This window comes from Poeciliopsis prolifica, unplaced genomic scaffold, assembly GCF_027474105.1.
Source record: "Poeciliopsis prolifica strain line A6 unplaced genomic scaffold, Auburn_PproV2 SCAFFOLD084, whole genome shotgun sequence".
In the NCBI taxonomy this organism is placed as follows: domain Eukaryota; kingdom Metazoa; phylum Chordata; class Actinopteri; order Cyprinodontiformes; family Poeciliidae; genus Poeciliopsis; species Poeciliopsis prolifica.
The window spans coordinates 18,042-45,713 of record NW_026562459.1 but is presented as its reverse complement, the minus strand read 5'-3'; the positions used below and the strand labels follow the sequence as shown (position 1 = coordinate 45,713).

At 38.6% G+C, this 27,672-nt stretch overlaps 1 pseudogene; it reads left to right on the top strand.

The window, feature by feature from the left end:
* The first annotated feature begins 1,001 nt into the window (after positions 1-1,001).
* On the top strand, positions 1,002-26,216 carry LOC129353118 (enhancer of polycomb homolog 1-like; annotated as a pseudogene).
* Positions 26,217-27,672: the final 1,456 nt, after the last annotated feature.

Sequence of the window (27,672 nt, the reverse complement as noted above, 5' to 3'; positions counted from 1 at the left end):
GTTGTATTTTTGTGCACATGCATGTCCCTGTGCCTCCAGACAGAGGCAGCATTGTGCACGCTGTGACTCATTTCATCTGGAGTAAACATCTTTTTTATGTGCCAGTTAGTTGTGGCATCACTGCTGATGAGGTTCAGTGGATCTGAACAGTTTTTCCTGCTCATCCAGCAACGACTGCATCCTTAGTTGTTGCTAGATTTAGTGGGTGGAGTGGGAGTTGGTCATGTTTTTCTTGTTTTCACACCAAATAAAATAAAAAAGAGCAACAAACATTTTTGTTTTCTAGGTGGAGTTGACTTAGTTTTGCTCAAAATTACTGCATTCCATAACTTTGAAATATGGGTTGAATAATATAAAGTATTATGAGTAGTTTTATACTTTATCATGTATAAATTATTTTAATTGTATATTGATAGGAGGAATTAATATTGAAATGTAAGGAACTGAGAATAAAAGTATAAAACAAAGAGGAATTATTTCTAGAAACCTAAATTGGTTTATAATATTGGAAAAATCAACTGTGTTTTTTATTTTTTAATTATTAACTTTTCTTATAAGTTGGATTGGTTTGGGATATTCAGTCAGTTGTGCCACTTTTTGTTTAAACCTGGTATTTTATTTGCATGTTTTGTTAAAAAATACGTATATTTGTATTTTGTGAGTTTACTGTGGTATTTATGTACGACTTAATCTGTCTTTAGATTGTTTTTGTTTTTGCTTTATGTTCATAAAATGTTAAACTTATTTTAAATGTACGTCTCTTCCATCCTGGGTTTGTCTTTATTCGTAATTTTTTGTTTTATTTTACGCTTTAAAAATTTTCTGCTGGTAATTTTTTTTGTGATCTTAAAGTTTCATTTACAATATATTAAATATTTTCCTGGCGTTTTATCCTATTTTTGGAAATAAATGGAATCGTTTTTAATTTATTTTAATTCTTCCGTATCCTGGTACGTATTTCGGCCATGTCTGATGTTTATTTCAATAATTGATGTGGATGTGTGGAGCGAAGTTGATTTGCAACAAATACCCCCTTCCCCCAACCCCGACAACGCGCAAGCGCTCGGGACCGTGTGGGAATGGTCGGTCCACGAACTGGGGGTTGGACCGCTCCGAGCGAAACAGAGCAAAAGAGTTTTTAAATGTCCGCCATGTTGTCCATGGCGCACTGAACCACCGATAGGGAGCGGAGCGTCGGAAAAAAACAGTCCGAGAGAGAGCGACCGAGATCCGGGCCTTCCCCCAGCTCCGCTGGCGACGCCCTAAATACAAGCTACAACCTTCCGAACGTTAGAGACTAACCGCACAGAAACATCAATGAAAGCTCCACTCGGTGCCGTTGTGAACATTAGGAGATCGGATAGATTTATATTGCTGGAATTGTGAAAAAATGAGTAAATTGTCGTTTCGGGCACGGGCGCTGGACGCTTCCAAGCCACTACCCGTCTTCCGTTGTGAGGATTTACCCGACCTACACGAATATGCATCCATTAACCGGGCTGTGCCGCAGATGCCGACGGGGATGGAGAAAGAAGAGGAATCGGTAAGTTTTAACGGTTTGAAAATGTGAAGTTTTAAGCTTTGTTTATTTTTAAGCGATCAGAGGCGCCCCTCTTTTTTTCCTGCGCAAGCTTTCACAAAATGGCCGCCAATTTTCTCAGAAGAAACACGACGGTTTGGGACAGTTAACGGCTCGTTCGCTGGACATGGACGGGTGTTTTGGGGAAATTTAGACACAAGGAGTCTGTATTTGATAAAATTACCGGGTTTTACCGGTTTATTTATGCATGAGACGGGTTTCTGAGTACAAAGGGGTCATGTGACTTGAGCAATGCCGACATTTTGTGTCTTGCGTGAGGAAGGGGCCCTTGTGTTGGCGTAGTAGCAGAGCGCTGAGGCAAGGGGGCGCTGCTGCTCTCAGATCGGTTTGCAGAAATGTCAACAATGCTGCCGTGTGTTAGCAAAAGAAGGCGGTTGAGATCAGAATTGTATATTTTCTTATTTTAATAGAATGCATGTTAGCATGACTGAGCTGGAATGATTTGATCAGAATTGCTAGGTTTTGTTGGTGACGTCCATGTTGTTTTTGCTTTCTGAGTGATGTTTCAGCTCTTTGAACGATAAATGCATTAGGTGTCACTAAGCATGTGCAGCTGTCAGATACGTGCGTCTCATTCACAAGAAGGGATTTCTCCTCAGTGTGTTTGCATTGCTGGTCACTGGGAGGACAAGCTAGTTTTACTGGGCAGCTGTGATTTTGTATCTCGTTGGGGAAATGTTTTTGAATTCATTTTTGTGTGGATGATGTGCATCTTTCTTAAATATTCATTCAGGACATTTCTCTACTTCGCCACACTTTTCCTTAAAATGCTGATCAAATTAGGCTGCATCATACACTTATTTCAGTCCAATGCATGCTTTTTCTTCTTTTTGGAGCCTGTGTTTGGTGTCAGGGGTTCAGTGTGCCAGATGGCGCCGAAGGCAGCACACTGGTGGCATGTGGCCCTCCATCAGGACAGTGTGTAGGGAGAATACCTGTCTCTTACAATACGTTGTGCTTTTCAGCTGGAACATCTGATTGTGTAACAAATCTATCAACATAATTTGGGAGCAATTTATTAATTTGTGTCAAATTTGATTAAGAATATGCTTTGAATTGTAGCAGTTGTTCCTACTTCAGATTAACGCGGATATTTGTTTTGGATGGGATACATGGCTCTGTTTTTATTTTCACACCTAGAGGAAAAAAATAGATTTTTGAGTTTCCACCTTTTTCCCTATTCAATTTACTCACAGAAATGTATATCTTTTTCAGTTTGACATTTTTAGATTTTTAGTTGGTTTGTAAAGTTTTCTCATTATGTGCAAATTTGTTAAAACAAGAGTTTTTAGATTTTCTTCCTAATATTTACTCTTGTACTCTAAAGATTTTATACATTTTCACTCCAAATCCATTATTACTTGCAGTTAGAACCTTACAAATGTAAATTACAAAAAAATAAAATTACTATTATATTCATTAGTGAAAGTAAAGCAGAAGTTTTATTCAGTCTTATTTTTGAACATAAACATGGAAATTGTAGTTGCTTCCATTTGATTTGTTTTAATTTGTCCTATGCCGATTCATTTCCTCCTAGTAAATAATTTTACATCAGAATATCGCTTCTCACAATAACAAACTGTGCTGGACGAAATTATGGCTAAAAAATGTCATTTTGAGATAATTTTCAACGAATATAATTATATTAATGTAATGACACCCTCTCAAAGACCAATTTTCAAAGAATATTTATGCCTGGAACTGTAAAACATTTTGAATATTTGAACAAAACAACAATAATTTAAATGGATTGTGAAGTCTCGGTAACCACAATTGGATTTGAAATAATAATTGAAAACAGGCCAAGGTGGCGAGTAGTGCAAGTTAAGTACTTCAATATTTAAAGCATTCCTGAAAATGCTTTATCTGCCAGTAATATACTTGGAGATTCTTGTTGGTTGTTGGAGCAGGAAATGTTTTGGTCGTAATCCATTTCATTTGAACCTTTTATTATTATTTTGACTTTGTCTCTTGCTCGTCCTGAGGGCCTTTATTGTTTGGTTCTGAGGTTCTTCTAGTTGTGTGTCTCCCAACTGACTTGCTGTTAAATGGTCTGCACACTTCCTGTTTCTCAGCCAATAGAAAGCTTGCGTCGTCCACTTATCGTTGAGTCCGTTTCCATAAAACCCCCTCTCCCTTTCTGGGCCGGCGTTCTGCTGGAACCATGTGTGCGTTTGTAGCTTCCAGGCGGCGTGTTGTTTTGCAGCGCTGGGTTCCCAGCAGCAGCACGTGCGGCCTGTTTGTTTTGGGTCAGCCACTTTGTCTTGTATTTACGTTAGGTTGAGAGTGAGGTCAGTGTCTGCAGGCCTGCTGGGAAACCCACGGGCGTCTGCTGTGTTTGCCTCGCTGCCAAACACAGAAACATGCTGGCTGGCTCCCAGCTCCTCGCTGCGTGACCTTACTGGGAAAGGGAGGGTCACCTGTTCAAAGTATCCGCCGCTCATTCAAACCGTCGACCATTTTCCTTCAGCTTTCATCCATAGCTTAAATGAAAGCTTTTATTTCTGCTCAGTGCCTTGAACAGTTTCTGTGCATAATGTTTTTTTACCAACACACTGAGGAGCGGTTTACTCTCGCTGTGGAAGAGACTCAAAGGGGGATGGTGGCATTGGCTTGCTCAGCATTTCTGGTGGTGATTGATGGGGCTCGTTTTAGGAGCTATATTTGAACTCCTGGGTGTGAGAAAGCAGGACTGTCGTCGTGCCGATACACCTCAGTGTGTTTATCATCGGCCCACAGACGAAAAGTAAACACACGTTTTCTGATGAGGTTTGGCTGCTGGTGGGTTTGGGTTTATAAAATGTGGGGAGGAAGAAGCTGATGGGTGTCGACTATGGGAGGGAATTGGGATGGGAATATTAAAGTTATGCAATAGCATGATAATGGATGTTACAGCAGAAAAAACCCTGTTTTTCTCACTGTCTTTTCGTCTCTCCCCTCCTTCCTTTCCCTGTGATGTCCACATTAGCCGTAAGATTTATTTTGCGTTTCCTAAATCTGCTGCGGGAATCAAAGATGACGGAAATCCATACAGCTGGCGAAGTACATTAGCCAGCTGCTCCAATTGCCCAGAGATTGGAACCAACTAATTTTGTCTCGTTTGACTCTGATCTGTGACTAAATACTGAAAGCTCAGATTTCTTCCTGCTAATCAGCTGCATTAAAACCAAATTCCCACAATTCTGCATCGCTGGGCAGCATGTACATTGATGCACCTTGGCTACTGCAGGCCATGATGCTCAAATCCCTTTTAAATTATTACCATTATCATTGCTGTGGTCCAGTTGTTCATACTACTGAATACAACCACAGTCAGACGTCTAAACATTTAACCCTAAATGTCACGCATTTGCAGAAGGACATGGCTGTCTCACAGCAGCCCACTGTTTAAAGCATCTCTATTTGACTTTAGCAAAAATATTTATGAATTTATTAAAACTGTCATGAGACAGATGATCTGTGAAAAAAATCTGTCTCCGCTGCCTCCTCCCTGTGTTCCTACTGCCATCTGCAGAAATGAGCTGCTCTGTTTAGAAGTAGACAGAGCAAAGGAGAGGGTCAAAGTGCAACCAATCATGATAGTTTACGTGCTGCTAATCATCTTGGCGTTGAAGGAAAACTGCTAATCCCCATCATCAGTGGCTATGCTAGTCAGCCATAGCATTCATGGCAGGCTTTGGTGTGCAGGACTAGATGTAGGATATCATGGGGGAGGCTGTGAGCAAATTGTTCATAGATATGTACACCTAGAACAGAGAACGGCCATTATTTTTGGCCCATTAAAAGTTCCACCAAGCAGCACATGGATTCACCAATTTGAGTTCAGTACCAACGTACTTCTCAATACTACTAGTTTATATTCGATCCTGTTGCTGGCTGTTAAAAACAGCATAATTCGATGTATTATGTTTCTATTTGGTGAAATTACGATATGATATGAAAATTTGCTCTAAATAGTTACAGTGATGATGACCACCACCCAATTTTGCGTCGCATCACTGCACTGTTGCTTTACAAATATATGGTCGTCCATCCGTCTTGAAACACAATAGCAAATAAACATTTATCGAGTGAGTCGTATTTATCGGACCGTTACTGATGCTTTAAAAAATGGCCAACATTAATACTGGCTTACAGGTTTTGCTACTTCCTGATGTGAAGCTATTTGACCAACAGTTTTTCATTATAAATTGTGTAAAATAATCCTGACCTGCGTGTCGTAATATAATGAAACACTGTCTTTTTCTAGTGGGTTTTAAATTCTGGTAAATCAGAGATAAAGGAGTCAGTTTTTTTCTTTTTTTTTTGGGTTGTGTTTGTGCGTGCTGGTTGAACATGCTCATTAACTGAGCCCGGATCAGAACCGCTAATCCTTAAAGGGTTTACTCCAACGTAATGGGGCTTTACTCACTTAACTAAACCAGAGAGCTTAGAGGGGAGAATCCAGCTGTGACTGCAGATGTTCCAGATGTGCAGCGTTTCAGACTGCATTGATCAGGGTTTGTACTGAGAATTGGTTCATTTAATATGTAGAACAGGAATCCTCTTTGTTGCTACTTCTAAGCTTTGATTATTGCTCAAACTCCTTTTGATTTTCTCAATTTGTTTCAATCTGTGAAGCTTCAGCATTTTGGAAGACTGAATGTGATTCATAGAAAATACAAGTTTGCTTTCTCAAATGCCAAACAAAATGAAAATCCCTGAGATTAGTCTGTGCAAAAACCAAAATCTTGCTTCTCTCCTAATTTAGCTTCAATGAATTATTGCACATTTACACGATTCTAGATTTTTGAATGTATTTTGACCTTTGTAAAGTACTTTTCTCATATTTGGTTAAAAATTGCTCTAAAGTTTTTGTTCTGCTACATTAAAGTAGTTTTATTTTTACTCTATCTTGCAGTTCAAGCGGGCACTAAAGTTAAGTCAATTATTTCTCCCAAGCAAATAGTTTTTCCTGTCAGTCGGCACAGTGGCTAATTTAATACTGATGCATTTTTAACCTTCCCATGTTAAAACAAGGGTTACTCGTTCCAAACCTGTGAAATAACTGCAGCAGAAAATTGCTGCTTCGCTTTGCAAATACAAGCAAGTCTTATTTAATGCATCACATTCCATAAGCTTCTGCTCGTTAGGGCTGGAGCAATACACTAATCTTACAATGTGCGGTATTCTACTGAAGGTATGATAAATATTGAATAAAATTAAAGCCAAATAAAAACTCGGATCCAGAAAAACGCTTCACCAACTGGTTCTGCTTTTATCCTGAGAGCAAACAAAAAAGTACAGTTGATGTTCAGTTATGTGCTGCATTGGTTCTTGATGCAGAAAGTGATAAGCCTGACATATCGCTCAAGCTGCTGTGAACGTAGACCTTTTACAATAAGGAATAAATCGGTGATGAAACAAGTTCAATATCCATTTGCACAATTTGCTTTTCTCCATTTCTTTCTACCAAAAACTGGATGGCAAAAGTCTTCAGTCTGGTGTTTTGGTCTTAACCAGCCCCATTTTGGAAGGACAATTTTGTTGTTCATTTATTTTGGATATTTAAAATTTCTTCCAGTTCCAGTGTTAAATCTTCATGTGAAATTAATTGCTCTATCAGAATGTTTTCTTGTATTATTATGCCATTATATTTTTATTGAAAAGGGTCTCAACATTATTGTTTACTTCAATAACTTCTGGGACAATTTATTGTGATGGGCCAAGGTGAATTCAGTAATCGTATAACTGAACAGGTTGGAATTGATGAGATGTTTAAAAGTGGAAGGTGGAAAACGGTTGCATGATTATAAAGCTGTGTTGTGCTGCTGAGCTTTAAATCTGGATTTGAGTTAATCTTTGATAAAAAGCAAACCTCAGCCAGAAGCAGATTGGTTGAGTAATTGCAGAAATGTGACCAAAGCTGCAGGTTTGAGAGTCCAGGTAGAAACATGTTAGTTTACTCTCTGTATCAGCTGGTGACTCGCCTCAGGTTTGTTTTTGCACGATATTGGTGTTAGTCAGAGGTGGGCAGAGTACCAAAAAATTGTACTCAAGAGTAGTGCTACTTCAACATATTTTACTTGAGTAGAAGTAGAAAGCAGCTCTCCAAGAAATCACTTACTGAGTAGTTACTGAGTAACTGATCAAATTATCAGTCATTTCATATTTAAAAATGACATGAGCAGACAGTTAAGTGGAAATTTTGGTACTTTTAAGGACGAAAATGACAATATTTCATATAAATAACAAATCAGGCCAAAGAACATTTTTCCAAATTGGTCATTTTCAGTTAAAAAGAAACTAAAACGAACAAAAACTGCAGATGCCTGTGTCTGGTGAATCTTTGGTGAATATATATATATATATATCTTTTTTTATTATTATTATTATTTTTTTTTTTTTTATTGAGTGGGAAAAAAATCCAGAAGTTTTACTCAAGTAAAAGTAGAAAGCACAGCGTAGTAGAGATACTCGTAAACATTTTTATTTTTATTCCCCCCAAAAGTTACTTGGTTTCTACTTAACTCTGGCGTTGGCCTGTCGGTGTTTCATGAACTGGTCGAACGCTGACACCCTCTGTGAAACGCCGACTCATTCACTCCCAACTTCCTGCGCCTCGAATGCCTTTGTCTGGGTCTGCCTCAGGGCAAACAAACACACCTCCCAGCGGAGTCTCTGTCTCTGGCAAACAGCCAGCCGGAGTTAAAGGCTCAGCCGTTAAACCCGACTGGAAAACATTGAAACCAGCCGGCCGTTTCCCTCCGAGCACCCAGCGCAGGTGGCAGCTAGATGAGCCGAATGATGGGCAGTTATGGAGGGAAAACACTCCGGACTTTCACTCCACATTTGTTCTCTCTAGGTCAGGGTGTCCAAAATGTGGCCCTGGGGCCATTTTCAGCCATCACAATATTAATGATAGTCCTTTATCACAGGTCTAGAATAGCACACTGCAAAAACACAAAATCTTACCAAGTGATTTTGGTCCATTTCTGGTGCAAATATCATAGCACACTTGAAATAAGACTAAATTAACTTACAATTAACTTTTCAGCAAGATATAGGAGCTTGTTGTGAAAATTACTAACTCCATTGGCAGGTTGTTTCACTGATAGCAAGACATTTTTTCCATACAAGTTAAATAATCAGAATTTATGTCAAAGCATTTTGAACTAAGTTAGATGAGAACGTCCTTGCTGAACCACAGATGCACTGATTTGGTTTTCCTGGCTGATTCTGGCTTGTGGTTTATTTCTAGCTTAACCGTTTGTTCAATGCACAGGAGAGTAAACTTGTTCTGCAGGTTTTGAGACCAATAGAAAGTAAGATTTCAATGGATAAATGGAGGTATACTTTTAAACTAGAGTCAGAACTGTTTTTGATTAGTTACATAGATTTTAACTTTTTAGCATGTTTAAAAAAAATGTCCCAGATGGAACCTTTTTGTTGTTTCTGCAGCAGCTCAGATGCTAATGTTGGTATCCACTGTCCTTTTTTTAAAAGATCCATGACGGATCAGGAGTTCCTGAAACACTTGCATCAATCTGATGGTTGAAGAATCTAAAGAAAAACTGATTAAAAAAGTGTTTTGTTTGGCTTGTATGTATATTTATTCAGTTATTTAGCAGCATAAAGGGTTTTGAATTGAAAATGTTGATAATTTTGCTGATTGACAGAAACCACAATTAATTTGAATAAATTTGTTTGAGGGCCACCACTAATTTAACAAACTTCTGTGTTTTAACCGCATATGACTGTTTTCATGTCAGAAATAGTGGGAGCTTTTAGTTTTTAATATTTGACCTGCAACATAAAGGAAAAAATGTTGCTTTAACTCTGAATCTCGGTGGATTTATTTGTCAAAGACTTTTGGTTGTTGGTGTAGAGAAGCTGAAAAAGATGATTTGTTTTGGAGAATTAAATGGGAAGGAGAGCAGATCACAGGATCCCACATGATGCGACTTTTCAGGGAGAAACTGAAGAATCCACTGAAGTGGGGGGTGAGGATGTTGTTTTTTTTTTGTTTTTACGAGAAAGGAGCAGGAAATGTTTTCATCCAGCACCGTTTTGGCTTCTCCTTATAGTTTATTTCAAAAAGACAAAAAGTAACATTCATTGTACAGTTGTGATCAGAAGGTTTAGTATCTAAGATCGTTCTGAACCGACTGTTGGGCTGATTTTTATTTTTCTGCAGCAGCCTCTTTATTCGCTCTCTCTCTCCACAGGAACACCATCTCCAGCGGGCCATCTCGGCGCAGCAGGTCTACGGCGAGAAGCGGACAACATGGTCATCCCAGTCCCCGAGGCGGAGAGCAACATCACCTACTACGACTCCCTCTACCCCGGCGACTACAAGATGCCAAAGCAGCTCATTCACATACAGCGTGAGTCTCTGTTTCATAGCCCCACAAATTAAAATAATCATGTATTTTACAAGGGAAGAATTTATTGTGACAACAATATTGTCACAATAAATTCTGGGACCATTTATGCTGCCATTTATTTATTTGAGCTTTTTGCATGTTGTGTTTTAGCTGCAGGTGCATCATTTCTACAAATGATGCACTAAATGGATTCTGTGTTGCTGCATTTGAGGGACTTAAATGTTTTTCTTCACTAAAAAAGGAATTCATTTGTATCTTTTAATGCATTTCTGATGTGCGAAATCTTGAGGATGTGCCAGCTTTTTGAATCCAGTTAATCGGTAACTAAAGTACTGGTTAGCTGTCAGGGAGATTTCCTTGCCCTGTAATCTCAGAGGAAATGAGTTTGGCGGTTCGCCCTGCGTTTCTGTGTCACTGGTGGTTTCCTCGATTGTTCCTCAAAGAAAAGCAATTTGCTCTTCTCCAAACTCCGCCGCCGCTGGAGGTGGAAATAAAACGTTTGGTCCATCTCACAGCTGCTCTTCTTCTGGGTTTCTCCCAAACCTGAAGGAAATCCTCATTCTGAAGATCAAAAATGATTAATCTGGAGTTTTTCACAGTAACAGCTGCTGCTTTTAATTGAAAGTGTCTGATTTGAATCAGATTAAATGTTAGATTTGAAGCCATTTTGTTTTCTGTTATTATTCTGAGCCAATGTTTCTGTCAATGAGATGTGATCAAGTTTTTGTGACGTTTATTGATCTGCATCAGTTTATTATCTCTCACTTGACTTCCTAACGGCTCAAAATTCACTCCAGAAGAGTCGGGGGAGACATTCTCTTTCTAATCAATGATATTGATTAAATCTGTTTCTGAGGTGAATAATCTGCTGGGGGTTCAGTGAGAGAAATCTGAATTTTATTTGGCAAACTGCCTAAAAACATTTTAATGGATAGATACAGATACTGCTGCTTTTCATTAGCTGCAGGAATTAATCTGTCATTTATCCGAAAGGTCAAAGTTTGTAATTAAGCCTGATGATCATCCAGACCATGATGTCTGGCGCGTCCCACTTTTGGTCTCCTTGTGCTGCTCTGTTTCAGATGAATGGAGCTGCTGCCTGTACTTAGTTTGACCTTTGACCTCATAGCACACTGCTTCCTGGTTTCTTCATAATGTTTTGGATATTTAAAGATGGTTGTTTGAAGCGGTTTGAGTCGGCCTGCCATATTTGGCCGGGATGATGAATTATCTGAAGTTATTAATGCAGGTAAATGTTCTAAAAGATCAGAATTACTACAAAAGTTTATTTATTTATTTTTTTATGAGTAAAGCTTCAATATTAGAGATTCAATCTGGGATTCTTTCTTTGAAATGGATTCTGTTTTTGCACTTTGTTTCAAAGTCTGGTGATGATTTAATATTGAAGTATTTTCCATTTGTAAACCGATGGCAAAGTTTAAACGTCACAAACGTTCCATATTTTTATTTTTTTGTAGGGATGCACGGTATATCTGCACTAACGTCGGCATCGTCCGATATTTTATCATTAGAGGAATAAACTGGGCCGTTTTGTAAGCAGCGTTTCTTGTTGCTGCTTGTTTTGGTTGAGTGTTTTTGTTTTAAGGTGTCAAAACGGTAGTAAAATGTATACAATACAGTAAATTGGCCGTAAGTGACCTATTAATATCGGCTATTGATATCCGCCCAAGTTTTCATATCTGTGCATTTCAGATTTTTTTTGTATCAGTTTATGTAAAATTACCATTTCAAACTAATAGTTCTTTTTTCTGGAAATATTGTGATTTTTATTTTCATATTACAACTTTTGTCTTCCAACTTTAATCTGTTTTGACTTTATTCTTGTATTGTCAGTTTTTTTCTCAGATTTTGTTTTTTTCACTAGTTGCACCGACTTTATTCTTACATGATTTAATTTCTCGTACAACTTTTTTCTCTCAATATTATGACTTCATTGAGTCTTTGTCTTAGTCTGGCCCAGGAGACTGACTGCATTTGATTGTGAGCTGCTGTTTGTTTTTGTTCAGATTAATGACTGAAATATTGTTGGAATTTTCACAACTGTTTTTTAACGTCTGTAAAATCGTGTTTTTCTCTATCTTTTTTCCTTTTGTGCAGCTTTTAGCTTGGACACGGAGCAACCAGACTACGACCTGGACACGGACGACGAGGCCTTCGTCAACAAGCTAAAGAAGAAGATGGAGATCAGCTGCCTTCAGTTTGAAGAGATGATCGACCGGCTGGAGAAAGGCAGCGGACAGCAGGTCAGCTTTCACCGCCACTGCGCCGCAGCTGGAAGCCGCTAAAGATTCAGCGATTTGAATCGTTTTTTGTGTGTGTGTCCGTTTTCTCCTCTCAGCTGGTGAGTCTCCCTGAAGCCAAGCTGCTGCTGAAGGAGGACGACGAGCTCATCAAGGAGGTGTTCGATTACTGGAGCCGCAAGAGGAAAAACAGCAAGGCCAACTCCCTGATCCCCACCGTCAAGCAGGAGAAGCGGGATGGCTCCAGCACTGGCGACCCGTACGTGGCGTTCCGACGGCGCACCGAGAAGATGCAGACCAGGAAGGTTCGTTTCCCAAAACCCTGCACTCGTTTTCAGCAAGTTTTTCCAGCTTAGCTATTTTTTTTTTCAGTTTTTTTACTGCATAAGCTGTCGAGTCATGAAGGTGTTTTATTGTGAACAAACAGGCACTTAGTTTCACCTGCAGGGATTTCTTCTTTCTTTTCCGTTTCCTCCTCGTTCTTTTTGTGAAGCGTGAACAGATTGGGTTGATCCAGGCTGCAGGGACGTAAATATTCTGCATGCTTCTGCTCTGACGTTGGCACAATGAACTCTTATCTTCACGTGAAAAGCTAAAAATGGACACAGGTGGATTAAACTGCTGGGAAACTTGCTGTCAGTCATGACACTATTGACATTTTCTCATGGTAAAGTCAAAAAATACTGTTCAACATTTACAGTGTAGCCAAATGTGCCAAATAAAAGTATTTGAATCACAATTTTTATTTTATAATCAAAAATACAAAAATATTTCCCTTTTTAAAAAAATGAATTAACTTTTAGTTGTTCAGTAATAAACTGGAGTATTTTGACGAAACATATTTAGATTTTTGTAGAAAAGGGATCTTTAAACATAAAATCGTCTTTACTAAAAACATAATTTTCCAAATAGTGTTTAATTTTTTAAATAAAATATTTAATCTGTTTTTATTTTCTCTAGACTAAACTGGGGAGTCATTTATTTGAAAAAGTTGCCAACTTTAATGAATAAATTCACTCCAGTTTTACTTTAGTAAATGTTGTAACATGTTTGTGATCCAACTTCACATTTCCTTCAAATAAAATCTAAAAAGATTGGAAAAAATGTCTCTGGTAAAAGTCAAAACTTTGTTTTACCTAATGTTTTCTATTTGTTAAATTTCTGTAAAAATTGTGTCTATCTGTATCAAATGAATGTACTGAGAACCAAAGTTTCAGTTTTTGCATTTTAGAATGGGGGGCCATGAATAAGTATTTTCCAAGGGCTGCAAATGGCCCCTGAACCAGACTTTGGACACTCCTGTGGACCTGCAGTAAACCTAATAATTTAGGTCATATTGGGCATTGTGACCCAGTTAGAATTTTTATCACAATAGTTTTCTAATAAACCAATCAGGCTGTTGTTCAACTGCAACAATTCAGCATCAAAGGCGTTTTCCTTTTCTCTCTGATTAGTCGATTTAATTCAGTTATGAGACATCTGGATGTGGTTTAAGTGTTTCTTATGAAGCAGACATTAGATGGAAAAACTTGCAGCTTTAATTTATCCTTAAACATAGAAAGTGTCAGATTTAAATGTCAGCTTTTGTTCTCTCTGTGAAATAAATTTCCATTCATGGTTTAAAATGTTTTCAGTTTTGAACAAGGCTTTGATGAATGGATTTAATTATAAAACTGAATTAAAATACTATTTGGTTTGTGGAAAACAGATTTTAGAAGTTGAATTTAAATGAGACTAAACATGCAGTGAAAAACAAATTTCTGTTCAATTTAATTGTTTTTGGATGAAATAGTCATGTTGGGTTTATAATGGAGGCACTCAAATTCTGGCTGATGACTGATTTTAAAAAACCCCAAAAACTATTCAATTTGTTTTATTTTATCTGAAAAGTTGCTAAAATAGTCAGTTATTGAGTTGGTAAAAAAATAATTGACAATTGTTTTAAAAGTATTTTTTGCCAAACATCTCCATAAAATATCAAAACTCAAATTACTGTTTTTTTTGTTTTTATGCAGGTATTTTATTTAATTTTTTCTTTATTCGGTTGGGCCAAATCCAAGCTGAAATTGTAATTTTGAGTATTTATATACAGAAAGTTAACAGTCTGAGGCCTCAGTTTCCACCTTCCTGGTTTTGTTCATATATTTATCACAGCCTTAAATCCTAATTCAGGGCCATGAGTAAAACATGAGCCTTTAATCCTTTTCACAAGCGTTCAAACTCCTGACTGCTGGGTCGTTTGTCTAAAGCGGTGTCTCCTTTTCCTCACTCAGAACCGTAAGAACGACGAGGCGTCGTACGAGAAGATGCTGAAGCTCCGCAGGGACCTGAGCCGGGCCGTCACCATTCTGGAGATGATCAAGAGGAGAGAGAAGAGCAAGAGGGAGCTGCTGCACCTCACGCTGGAAATCGTCGAGAAACGGTGAGTCCTACTGCAGACCCAAAGTTCTGCTTCCCAAACGGAACTGAAGCAACAAGCCGAGTTTTTATGAAATCCTGGAAAACACTGGAATTGCAGTCTGAGGTTTGGAAGGTGCTTGATTTCTGCATAAAGTTCTTGACACTCAAATAATAAAATAAAAACCGTTTGAAAGCAAAAATTAGGAAAATATTTTTAGTTAAAACCAGATATTTTCATATACTTAATAAGAAGACTGACATTTGTAGTTTTTTTTTCTTGTTTAAGTTTAGTTAGAATCACTAAAGTCATTTATTTTTTCAAAGCCAGAAAACTTGGCAAGAACACGTTGAGATTTTGTTTCCAACTTTCTTTGTGTATTTTGTAAATTTTCTTTTTCTTTTTCGTCTAATTCATCTTTTGATAAAATATGACTTGGGCAGTTATTTTAGAAATAACTTATTTAATTTGACAATGAAGGTCAGTTACCTTAATATAGTTTCAATGCTATGCATGTTTATTATTCCCAATAGCTTTTTATTTAAATATCATAATGAATGAGTTACCACAACATTTAGTTTCCCTTTTGGATCAATTTAGTATTTTGAATTTAAATTTGACTTAAATTAAGTTTGGCATTTTGGAAACTCTTCTGATTATCTAACCACATTTTTGAAATTTGGGGAATTTTTTTGTTAGTGTTTCGTTCTCAGATCATTCAGGTGTGCAGGGAGAGTGAGAAACTTCAAAACATAAATTTTTGTTCCTGCTGTTGGATATAAAATATTAAAACCCAAACATTTTTTACTGTACAAAATAAAATATATAAGGATTATAGATTGCAATATATATAAATATGTATTGAAACTCTTCTAAGTTTTAGTTCATTTGTATTTTATCTTCAAAATGTGGTCCTGGAAAAGTTAAATTTTACTGAAAAGTGTTCAACTGAAATATTCCAGAGTGGAAACTCTGAACTGATGATTTCATTTCTGTCTCCAGAAACTCCATGTCGGACTTCGGTGGAGAAATAATGGCGGAGGTTCTGGCTGAGCGGGCGCTGGTGAGGCCGCAGATCATCCCTCTGGTTCCGCTCACCAATCAGTACCGACACAGGACCCATCTGGACTCCAAGGACTACAAGTCTAAGGTGAAGCTTCTGTCAGGACTGCGGCGTTAGCCTTTTGCGGCACCAGAACGTTGTCGTAATAACGCTTTGCTCTCGCAGCCCGAAAAGGCGGAACCCCAGCGGCCGAAGAGGAGGTACGAGAAGAAGCCGAAGTTGTTGCCGTTGTCGTCGGGAACAGCCCACCACGCAGGTCCGGTCGTGTTCAACGCCAAGGACCTGAACCAGTACGACTTCCCCAGCTCCGACGACGAGCCTTCTCCCAGGTAAGGCGCTAACGGGTTAGCTCGTCGTCAGCGATCAACGATGGAGTTTCCCGAGGTCTGCATTGCAAAAACAGAAAATCTTACCAAATTTAGTTTGTAGGGCAAATATCTTAGTACACATGCAGTAAGAGAAAACTAGCTTAAAAGTAACTTTTCAGCAAGTATTGGGAGCACATTTTAAGTAAAAAAAAAAAGGGTAACGATGAAAAATTACAAGTCAAATTAAACTAGTACTGTTTCATCAATGTAAAATTTTGTACTTAAAACAAGCCCCCGTTACTTGATGAAAAGTTAGATTTGAAGATATTTGCTCTATAAACTGAAGTTTGGAAAATAGGTGTACGATTTTCCAAATTTGGAAAAAACAAATAGGATGTTATTTTAGGACACATTCTTCAAAACTCTTAAATTCATTTTTTTTTAAATGCAAGTTGGCCTTAAATATGTTAATCACACAGGTTTAAAATTTTGTGGCCGCAAAACTACTTAATCGTTTCTGTATTTTTTTTCTCATAGTTCTTTTGCTGTCAGGCAACATTTAATATTAATGAGCAGAAACCCTGAATCTCTTTTTGTTTTGGTTTATTTTTGTATCAATTAAGGAAAGATGAACCTCCACCTCATTGGGTTTGATTTAAACACAAAAACAAAACTGTCAGAAATCATTCCCATCTTCTCTCTGGTGCAGTTTCAGTTTAAATCTCTGCACTTCTGAGAGCGACAGAACTTCACAGTAAATGCCCTTTTTATCCTTGAACTTGACTGGAACCCTGACCTTCGACCTCTTTTTCCCACAGCTCCACTCTGGCTCTTCGGAAGCGGAGGAGGAGAACGACCCAGACGGAGCGTACGCGTTTCGCAGGAGAGCCGGCTGCCAGTACTACGCTGTAAGCCTCAAACTTTCAACTCGAGCTTTAAACAAACCGCGTTTAAAACAGGTGTTGGAAATCCTGGAATTGAATTTCAATGAGGCGCTTTCAAGGTTCGGAAAGTGCTTTATATTCAACCGGCACAGATTTGGAATAAGTGCAATGGAACTTTTGATTAAAACACAAAATTAGGAAAATGTTGAGTTTAAACCAGATATTTTTGGACACCTAATAAAGACAGAAACACATTTATTTCTCCTACCTAAAGTTAAATCAGACTAAAATTACATGTATGCAAGTTATTTTTATTTGCTAAATTTCAGAAAACATAAAACTAATTCTTATAGATTCTGTTTTGTGACTTTCTCTGTATAATTCGAGCAGAAAAATCTATTTGGATTGTTTCAAATTATTGACATTTCAGGATTTAGTTTTTTTCCCTCTTACCAATCAGATGTATGAGGCGTTAGACCTTTCAAAATAAAATGTTGCCATATATCAAGCTCTGCCTACTGTAGCGTGTAGAATAATGACAGAACAACTATTAACAGTAATAAATATTTCATAAGTTTCCTAACATGATGACCTGAGGTGTTTTTTTTTTTTTTTTGCCAAAAGATGTTTTAGACAAGAATAAATGAATCATTTTTGGCAAAAATTTACTTCATTTCCTGAAATGACTTTCAGGAATATTATATAATCGTGAATTTAAATAATCTTTTTTTTTTTTTTTAGTTCTTTTGTTGTGTCCAAGCTGAGGTGCTGGAAAAGTCTGAAAACTCTTGAAATGTGCTTGAATTTTACTGTGTGAAAGTGTATAAACCCTGTTAAAAGATGCGTTATCAGCTGTCAGCCTGCAGTCGAGGTTTTTATCGGCCTCAGATTTGCGGCCTTCAGGGTCGGGTCAGACTGAGCGCTGCGGTTCTGTGTGTCCAGGCCCGTCCGGACCTGGTGGGCAGCTGGCCGTGGTGCGGCGCCTGGGACGGCGGCTTGGCCGAAGCGCGCTTCCGCTACAGCCTCACTACGCTGACGGTTCCACGCCGCTGCCTGGGCATGGCGCGGCGGCGCGTGGGACGAGGCGGCAGGTCAGTTCTGCTTCACTCCCACATTTTATCTGAAACACAATCGCATGTCAGAGTGGAGATACAAAAAAAGAAAGAAATGTTATGAAAATCTGGTGTAGTTGCAATTTAACTTGTATAACTCTCTGATTGTTCCATATTTTACATTCTGTGTGGAAGTTTGTAAAACGTATAGATTACATTTTTCTTTTTGCAGAAGGAAATGTTTATTACTGTTAGTGGATACAGAAATAACAAAAACCGAATGTTTACACAGTTAAACGTATTGAAACGTTATGATTTGATCAAGTACAATATCTTCAGCTCAATTATTTTTACCAAGCAGGTTTACAAAAAGGGAAAGTGAATATAACTTGCAACGAACTGAAATTAATTAAAATAAAGATGCATATCAGTTAAATGTTTTTTTTTTAACAATCTTAGTCTTTCTGGATGTAAAATAAACTTGAAAGTCGTCGTCATGAAGCGATGTGGCATTGAATTTGGTTGAGTATTTGAAATGTGTTTGTAACAGTGAAGCCCGATATCGGCACCAACATCGGTATCGATTCGATAAATAAAACTGAGCCGATATGTTTATCTCGTCTGTTTTCTGGATGCTTTTCTTTTCATCAAATTTGACAAAGTGAAATATATAAGATATCAGTTAACGGCTGTAATAGCAACATTGATATTGGTTTAACTTTCATACTGGTGCTGGTCTGTCATGGTTTCTGAGCTCAGAAGCTAATTTTATTTTTATGTGACGTTATTCTGATTCATGATTTCTTTGTTTTAGTTAAATGAACTGTTGACATTGATTTAACTAAAGGAAGTTGTTCCTGACTGTTTGGTTCTTGTGGGCCTGCAGGGTGTTGCTGGACCGGGCGCATATGGACCACGGCGACTCGTTCCACCAACTGGACCCGGAGACGCCCGACCTGCTGCCGCCCGCCTCTCCGCCTCCCTCTGCGACTTCACGCTCGCCGGCTCCCAACGCGCTCGCCGGTACCTCAGAAACAAATACCTCGGACAGAAGTTCCCCCCCCTCGGCGCCGCCCCCCTCCTCGGACCTCAGCCAGATACTGTCTAATATAAAGTCGTGCCGCTGGAGGCACTTCAGACCTCGGACACTACCACTACACGAGCTGGACAACGCCCAGCCGCTGTTCAGGAGGCTCAGTCGAGGCATGAAGCGTCCGCTCGCCGCCTCAGCCGGGGGACGACCATTCGGATCGCAACGCCCAGCCAGGGTGGTCCCTCCTCCCACACCCGTTGCTGGTAAGTGGCACTAGAGGGTTCTTCAAAGCTGCAGTGTGTAACTTTTTTTTTTTTTTTGCTAAAACTCTCACCATGTAATGACGATTTACAGAGTTGCATAGATGGCAGTTTTCCAATCTTTAAATCGCCAGGTCTGTCAGACAAAACTCTCACCACAGAGGACAAGGCTGATTTTTAGCTGTGGTGGATGAGATCGATGGATGAGATTGGTGGATGAGATTGGAGGTTGAGATTGGAGGTTGAGATTGGTGGATGAGATGGTGGATGAGATTGGTGGATGAGATTGGTGGATGAGATTGGTGGATGAGATTGGTGGATGAGATTGGTGGATGAGATTGGTGGATGAGATTGGTGGATGAGATTGGTGGATGAGATTGGTGGATGAGATTGGTGGATGAGATTGGTGGATGAGATTGGTGGATGAGATTGGTGGATGAGATTGGTGGATGAGATTGGTGGATGAGATTGGTGGATGAGATTGGTGGATGAGATTGGTGGATGAGATTGGAGGTTGAGATCGGTGGATGAGATCGGTGGATGAGATCGGTGGATGAGATCGGTGGATGAGATCGGTGGATGAGATCGGTGGATGAGATCGGTGGATGAGATCGGCTTCACGTGGAAGTATCAGCCTATCACCAATTTCCCGAAATTGAGGAAATTGGTGCTGATAAGTCGATGCACAGATTATTCAGACAAATCTGTGAAGAACACAACCTTCCTGAGCTGCTGTTGCCATCTGATGAAATGCGTCACTCTGGACCAAAACAACCAACCAGAGCCAGGAGAAGGGTCTTTATGCTGTCAATCAACCTCATGTACTCACTGCAAGATAGCAGAAAATCAACCAGCTGTTACAGAAAAACTGTTTATCTGCCATCATCAGTGGTTACGCTAAGTAGCATTAGTCATCTGCAGTGTTGGCAGACCTGTGTAGTAATAAATGTGACTAGTGAGCTAGTGGAAACATGTAGTGGCTCCAGGAATGGACCTTGGGGAACTCCACTTATCCCAAATAACTTCCTGGTTGTCCAAAAAGTGTTTTTTGTCTGGAGATTCTCTCTATGTTATTTTTAAACTTGGAGTAGCTCTTTGTTTTAATCAGCTGTGAAAAGCTGTTGTTGAAGAAGTGATTACTTGTGCAAGGACAAATGAGCCGGCTTGTATCGATTTTGTCTCAGAGTATCTGAATAATTAAGTCTTCCAGTGTCAGTCATATAACGATACCAGTTATTTTAACAATGTTGCTGCATCGGCTCTAATTTTGCATTTGTTTACAGAACAAAGTGAAAGATTTGTTCTTGTTTTTAAGTGTGAGCTCCCCTCCCAATCCCAGAGGTGTCAATTAAACCTGGAGGTGATGAATAAATTTGTGACGCACGCCGGATCTGTTTATGTGTTGAGTCACAGGCTAAACGCTGCACTCTGAAGGCATTCAGGTGCATCTGATGGTGGTGCAAACATTGTTTTTAAATGCATTTTGGTTATTGATTGTGTTTGTGAAGCTGCACCGTAATGAAAATACTCAGGCATGAGTCAAATTAACAGGCTTCTTCTGCTGAAAGTGGCGCTACAGCGGTGTAGAGTTAACTGGGAAAACTTTAGATTGGAGGGATTTGATAAGCTGGAGATGTCATCAGATGTTTGACTCGGAGAATAGAGGGACTAGTAAAATCAGTTGCTGTGGAATAGAAAACTTCTGGGTCGGCAGGGAAAAGAGGAAATCAATATTTCAGAGGAGCATGAAGCCGCTTCATTCCACGACATGAGAAACACTTTGAAATCAATAAAAAGTAAAAAAACAACAACAAAAGACTCGAGGCGAAAACCAAGAGTCAGGAGGAAAATGCTGATGTTTTACTAGCAGCAGGATTTTAATGTTTTGTTTTTTTTTTCCTGATGTGGATGTGATTGAATTCCTGCTTCTGAAGATTAGCTTTAGCTTTACACTAGATGTGTTGTTACACCTGAACAGGTTCTGTTTGCACACTCTGGGAAATCCAACTGATTGTTTAGAAACGCTAAGAGATGAATGAAGTGATGCAGATTTGATCCAAACAAAGTGAAGTTCTCACCTGATGCTTGAAAACGTTTAGCTGGTTGTTTTTTTGAACCTGTTTGGTTTCACCGCTTTCCATTCGCAAAAAATGAAAAGTGTATGTATTACATGTATTGCATACATATCGCTGCATGACTGTACCATCATTAAGGCATGTTTGGTGGTTGGCCTGTAGTTACAGATGATTTTTAAAGGGACTAAAACTGGGATCCTCTGCAAATATTTGACATGTTTCCCAAGTTAAATGAAAAGTTTGGCTGGTTGTTTTCCCAGCATGTTAGCAGAGGATAGGTCTTTGTTTTTCAGTTTTGTTTTCCAAAGTTTTAAAATCAGACAGAAACAAAACGTTTTGAGATGATTAATGTTTCAAAATATATACTAACTAGTGGCAAATTCAGCACACAATCTACTGCAACGTTTTTACACTGAGGCGTTTGCCGAATTCCTCTTGGTCTGTTTTTCTCCAAACTGACTGGATTAAAGTCAAGTTTAAATGTATTTTTTTTGTTGCAGTTTTGGCTGAATTTCTGCTCTGTTTTTTCAGTAAATCTTCTTTTTCTGAGTGTAAAGTCACACATCATTTGAGATTATAGTAAACAATGCATTTTTGGTTTATTTTTTGGTTAAACGGAATCAGCCTGGTTTACTGCAGTATTTTATCTCCGAGTTGTATACAGATAACGCGACACGAAGGAGTTCTGGGCAGAACATGTTTCAGACGAAGCAGGTTTTTCATCTGAAATATAAAATGCATTTTATTTTGAACAGTTTTGAGTTCATTTCTTCAGCAAATTGACTTTTTTGAGCCTGTATACTCCATTTAACAATTAATTGTTCACTAAATTAGTTATTTCAATAGACTGTTTCTGTATAAAACAATTTTGAGTCTCCTTTTGCTCTTACTTCCTGTTGTAGCTGCAGCAGCTTAATCAATAACAAGTAATCCAATTAATCATTTCATGCCAAATCACAAAATGACGTTGTGAACATGCGAGTCCTCCTATTCATCTTTGATTCTTTACTTTCCTACATCCAGGATCAGCAGTCGATGTTTCATGGAGCTTTGTTTTTCTCAAAATAACCCAGATTGGTTACAGCAGTATTTTATCTCAGTGTGGTATAAAGACGTGTTTTTTCCCAGATGGCTAACTTTCTCTTCTGTCTCAGCGTTCACAGCAGAACAGTACCAGCAGCATCAGGAGCAGCTGTCTCTGATGCACAAGCAGCAGCTGGAGCAGATCCAGCAGCAGCACCAAGCCAACAGCACTGCCAACAGCACACAGGTTGGTACGCCGCCGCCACGCGGCCGCCACCACACACTCAGCCGCTGGGTTTCTCCTGAACTCTCCTCCTCTTCCTCACAGAGTCTGGCGAACACGCTGGACGAGGCCAGCGCTCACTTCGCCGCCTCGGCCCTCGTCTCGGCCGAACAACTGCTGGCTCTGAAAACCAAGGACGAGCTGGCCCTGGGAGGCGGAGTCAATGGCGTCCTCTCCTCAGGTACAGCTGACGACACAAAGGCTCCACCCTAGAGTGTCGCTGGATGAAACGCCTAAAGTTTCCCCAAAGATCAAATAAAATCAGAAAACTAGAGTTTATGAAACCCCATGCCTTCCTTTATTTGGGATTCTGGTGTGAAGCAAGAAGCAACCTTTGTTACTTGGCTGTTGCTTAAATCTGAGCTTAACTGCAATAAATATTTTATAGACGGTGACATAAGTTCTCTTTTAAAATCCTCACCATGCATAACAAACCAGTGATTTCCTGGGTTTTCTAGTCAAACTGCTCAAATGACAAATTTCAGCTTTTATTTTTGTGAGCATTCTGCTCATTTTTACCAAACATATTGTAATAACTTATTTAATTTAGTCAAGTTTCGTGACTACTTCTATTGTTGTTGTAACGATTATTGAGTTATCGATTAATCAATTGTTCTGATGATTAATTGATTTAAAAAACTGGCACATTTTGCTAATTTTTTATTTAAGCCTTTTTCAAACAATGTTAGAAATGCATTAAAAGATGCAAAAAAAATGTTTAAATCCTTTTTTAAAATAAGAATCAATGTTTTACTGACTAATTTAGCACTGCTTCAGTGAAGGATTGATAGTCTTTAGTAAAGATTTTTAAAAAAAAGCTCAATCCCATCTGCTTAGGTGAATGTCACCACAGTTTATTTCTGAGCTGTTGATTACTTGATTAATAATTGGTTTGCAGACTGAGCTTAAGAGATTTTCTTGTCAGAAATTGAATTAAGTGAAGCTAAAACTGCTTCTTGAAGAGTTCTGGGTTGAACAAACGTAGAGACAAATCCCAAAAATTGCAACATGTATTTTTGTAAATACTGCTCCGACTGGTGTTCTTTCAACTAGTGTTTACTACAGTTAACAATCGATTACTTAGTTAGTTGACTGTTATTTCAATTATTGATTAATCACGATTGTTCTTATTAATCATTTCAACCCCCCTTTTTAAAGCAAAGACAGTCTCTCTTGTAAATGAGATCGTCTGTATAAAGTTCAAATAAAATACAAAGGATCATGCAGGTTGGTAGATTAACAGAACAGGAAAAAAGTATTTTAATTCTTTGGGAAATAAGAAAACTGCAAAAGCACAATCCTTTGGTCTAGTTTCTATTTCACTTATATTAATACACTTGAAATAAGATGAAGCTAATTTACGGTAAGATATATCAGTGAGATATAAGAGCTTTACAGTCAATAATGCATTAATATTGATTTACAAATGACTTATTTTATTGGCAGATTATTTCACTTATAACTAGACATTTTTCCCATGTTACAAGTTAAATAATCTCTCAATGGATAAACATTTTTTTTCATAAATATTAAGGATTTATTGATGTGAAATAAGTTCATATTTCTTGCTGAAAAGTTACTTGTAAGTCAGTTTTTCTTATTTGAAATGTACTTAGATATTTGCCCTGTAAATTAGACAGAATACTTGGTAAGATTTTGTGTTTTTGCTGTGAAAACATGAATTTGAGAGATTTCAACACCCAGAAAACCTGTTGCAGTGATAAATCTTATAATTTTGTGCATGAACATTAAACTGGGAGAGACCCAGATTTCTCCCTTTTTAAATATGCAAACACAGTAAAGAGTTAGTCACATTGTTTCTAAATTCATATTTTGCAGTTTTCTGTGGCCCCTTTGAAAACATTTTCAAAAATTAGAATTTATTTCATTTTTCCCTTAAAGATGGTCGATAATTTCAACTTCCATCTCCAAACCCCCATCCCCTTGTTGCCTTCCTGCCCCTCCCACCACCACCGCCCCCCACCACCCGTTTTTACCCCAACCTCAGGTGTCTACAAGGGCTTGTCGCTCTCGAGCTCAGCGTCCCCGTCCCCCGCCGCCCCGGCTCCTCCCTCCGCCACCCCGACGTCCGCCTTGCTCCACCCCTGCTCCACCGCCCTCGGCTCCGCCACCAGTAACAACAACGGCACAGCCCACCCCCCCGCCAACGCCACTCAGGTCCTGCTGGGAAACAACAGCCTCCGTTTGGCGATCCCCACCGGCAAGCGCATCCACGCGCCGCGGACGCTGAGCGCCACCATGTCGACATCCGCCTTAAAGCTCGCCCACGCGGCGACCGCCAACTGTCAGAAACCCAAGGTGGGCGCGTCCTCCACCTCCCCGCTGGACATGGTGCCCAGGTGAGGAAAACACCTTTTTGAATTATTTTACAATCTGCAAACTAAATATGCACTCATTTTTATTTTTCACCTTTTGTAACTTTGTCTTTTCCTGATATGGTCAATTTTATCTGAAGGCTGAATTTAAATGTTTTTAAATTTCTAGGAAAAGAGCAGATTTGCTATAATTTTACAGGACAATAAATTATTACGATAGACAGCCATGTTGATTTTGAGACCATTTTAAAGTGATATATTGGTAATAATAAAGCAAGAACACATTCTCAACGATCAATAAGCTTAACATTGAAAATATTTTAAATATCCAAAATACACTGAATAATAAATAAGATGAATTATGAAGTCTCTGTAAACAAAATGTTTAGTTGAGGCTAACGCACCAAACCACAAGATTTTTATCCTTCCAGTTTTTTAGTAGAAAATAAACAGTAAATTATTGGATTTGTTTTAATTCATTATGCAATTCATTCATTGCTTATTGCAACAAACAATAAAATAGTAAATTTTTTTCTCCACAATCAAGAACAACAAAACTGGAATGTTGTTACTAATTAAAGGCAACTCTTAGTTTTGATTAAAGGTAAAATCTATAAGGTACAATTTTTAACAAGATTATATTTCTGAAGTTTTACAGTTTCCTGAATATTTGCTCCAGATTAGAGGATCATAAAAACTTTCTTCTTGGATTTACTTGTTACAGCAGCTTAACAAAATATACCCAATTTATTTATACACGTTTGTTCTGGAACAAACTTTTTCTGATGTTTGTGTCTCTTTAACAAATAAAGCTGTCAGCATTTAAGCTAACGGCGCTGCTCTGCCTTCCTTTGTCCCATTCAGGGAGAATCTGGAGCAAGACAAGCCAGCGCTGAACAGTCTGTCAGAGAACACAGTGGCCATGGAAGTCACGTAGCCGCCGCCGGCCGCGAGGGAGAACTCACTTCCTTCAGCTTTTTATTTCCTCCTTGTTTTTCTTTTGTTTCTTTTTGAGGTGCTATGCATCGTTTTGGTTAGTCGTGAATGCAAGTGGTGGCTGAATGAGCACTGCAAGGTTGGGTTTCCACGGCAACCGTTTGGGACTTAATTGCAATGCTCGTCTCGTACAAATTTCTTTTTCTTCTCCCCTCCCATAATTCCCCCCGTTTGTTAATAAGAGATCGTCTGTAAATTCTTAATATGGCAATTATATGTACAGTACAGCATATTTGTAATAAATACCCCTGCCCCACCTTTAAATGCCCCCAAACCCCCCCGCCCCCCCAACCACCACCACCGCCCCTCGTTCTTGTATATAACATTACTTGAATACAGAATTGTTCATTTGTGATGTTTTGCACTCGATACAAAGTTAAAAAGAAAAAAATATTAAAAGAGAAAACGACAAACTGCAACTGGTGCAAAAATAACGAGTGAAAGTTGTACCACAGAAAAATGTATGTCATCACATGCATGGTGCAGAACCTGCTGTTGGATCTATTTATTGTGCCGTGTTTACAAAAAGTTATTTCTCCCCACATTCCCTCTCCCCTCCATTCATGTCATTTGTTTTTTTGTTTTCCGCTGAATTTTAAATACTCTGTACCTCTCACCGGTGCCCCCAAGCTGTAGTCAGTGTTTAGCTACATCTGCATATATTTTTTTAAAAATATCGAACATGTTTCGTTTGTTCCACCACATTCGTCGTGTTGAGTCTGCGGAGTCGCAGGCCGGTAGGCGAGGCCTTTGTTTGGCATCAGCTCCTCCACAAAGCTCTTCCACACATTTTTTTTATTCCTGAGACAAGTAACAAAACAATTGGGATGAAGACTTTCTCAGAAGTCTTTGCTGCTTCTGACGTATCTAAGCACTATGATTTACTTTTTATTGACTGATGCTGCTTTTGTATGATTTTTACCATTTGGTTTTCACGAGACAGCCTCATTTTTCATTGTTTTTCCTCCATCTCATTGTTTTTTTTAATAAATATTTTTGTATCCCCACCCCCCCCTTTTTTTTTTTTTTTTATTTTAAATTTGCTCATGGAAAAACTTCATTCTTTTGTTACTTGTTGCTCTAAACAAAATATATATATATATCTATATATAAGGGAGTAAAAAAAAACTGCAGTAACTGACATTTATCATTCCAGCCTCTATGTAATAACAAACATGTATGAATTGAAAAAACAATTAGACGTTTTCTCTACTTTAAAAAAGAAAAAAAGCTATCCTGAAGGCTGAAAGGCCATGAACCACATGTTATCGGTGCCTTCATTTGGGAAAAAATAAAAACCTAAAAAAAAGTGCTCTCTTCTGTGAAGAGTTTGGTACTGAACAAGGCTACTTGTAGTTTTTCTTTGTCTGTACCACTATTCCAATGCCCATTCCAGTTTCCCAGTCTGATTCATGACTCTTTTTCTGTTTGTTTGTTTTTTTGTAGACCCAACCACCACCACACACACAAACAAAAGAAATCCTTTTGAAATGTCACAAAATGAAATAAAAATCCAGGGCATTATGTGTTTCGACCAGCATGTGTCGTTTGTTTTTTGTCGTCTTCAGTTTGTCTCTAAATGTTGCTGTAAATGAGTTTGGGAAGCTGCTGCTTCCACAGCAACAAGCGAAATGCTAATTGAATAATTTCTAATGTGACTGCAGAGTTTTCATGGTGGAAGCTGCTATTCCTTCTCTATTAAGTAAAAAAAGAAAAACTTTATCCCAAAGTGTA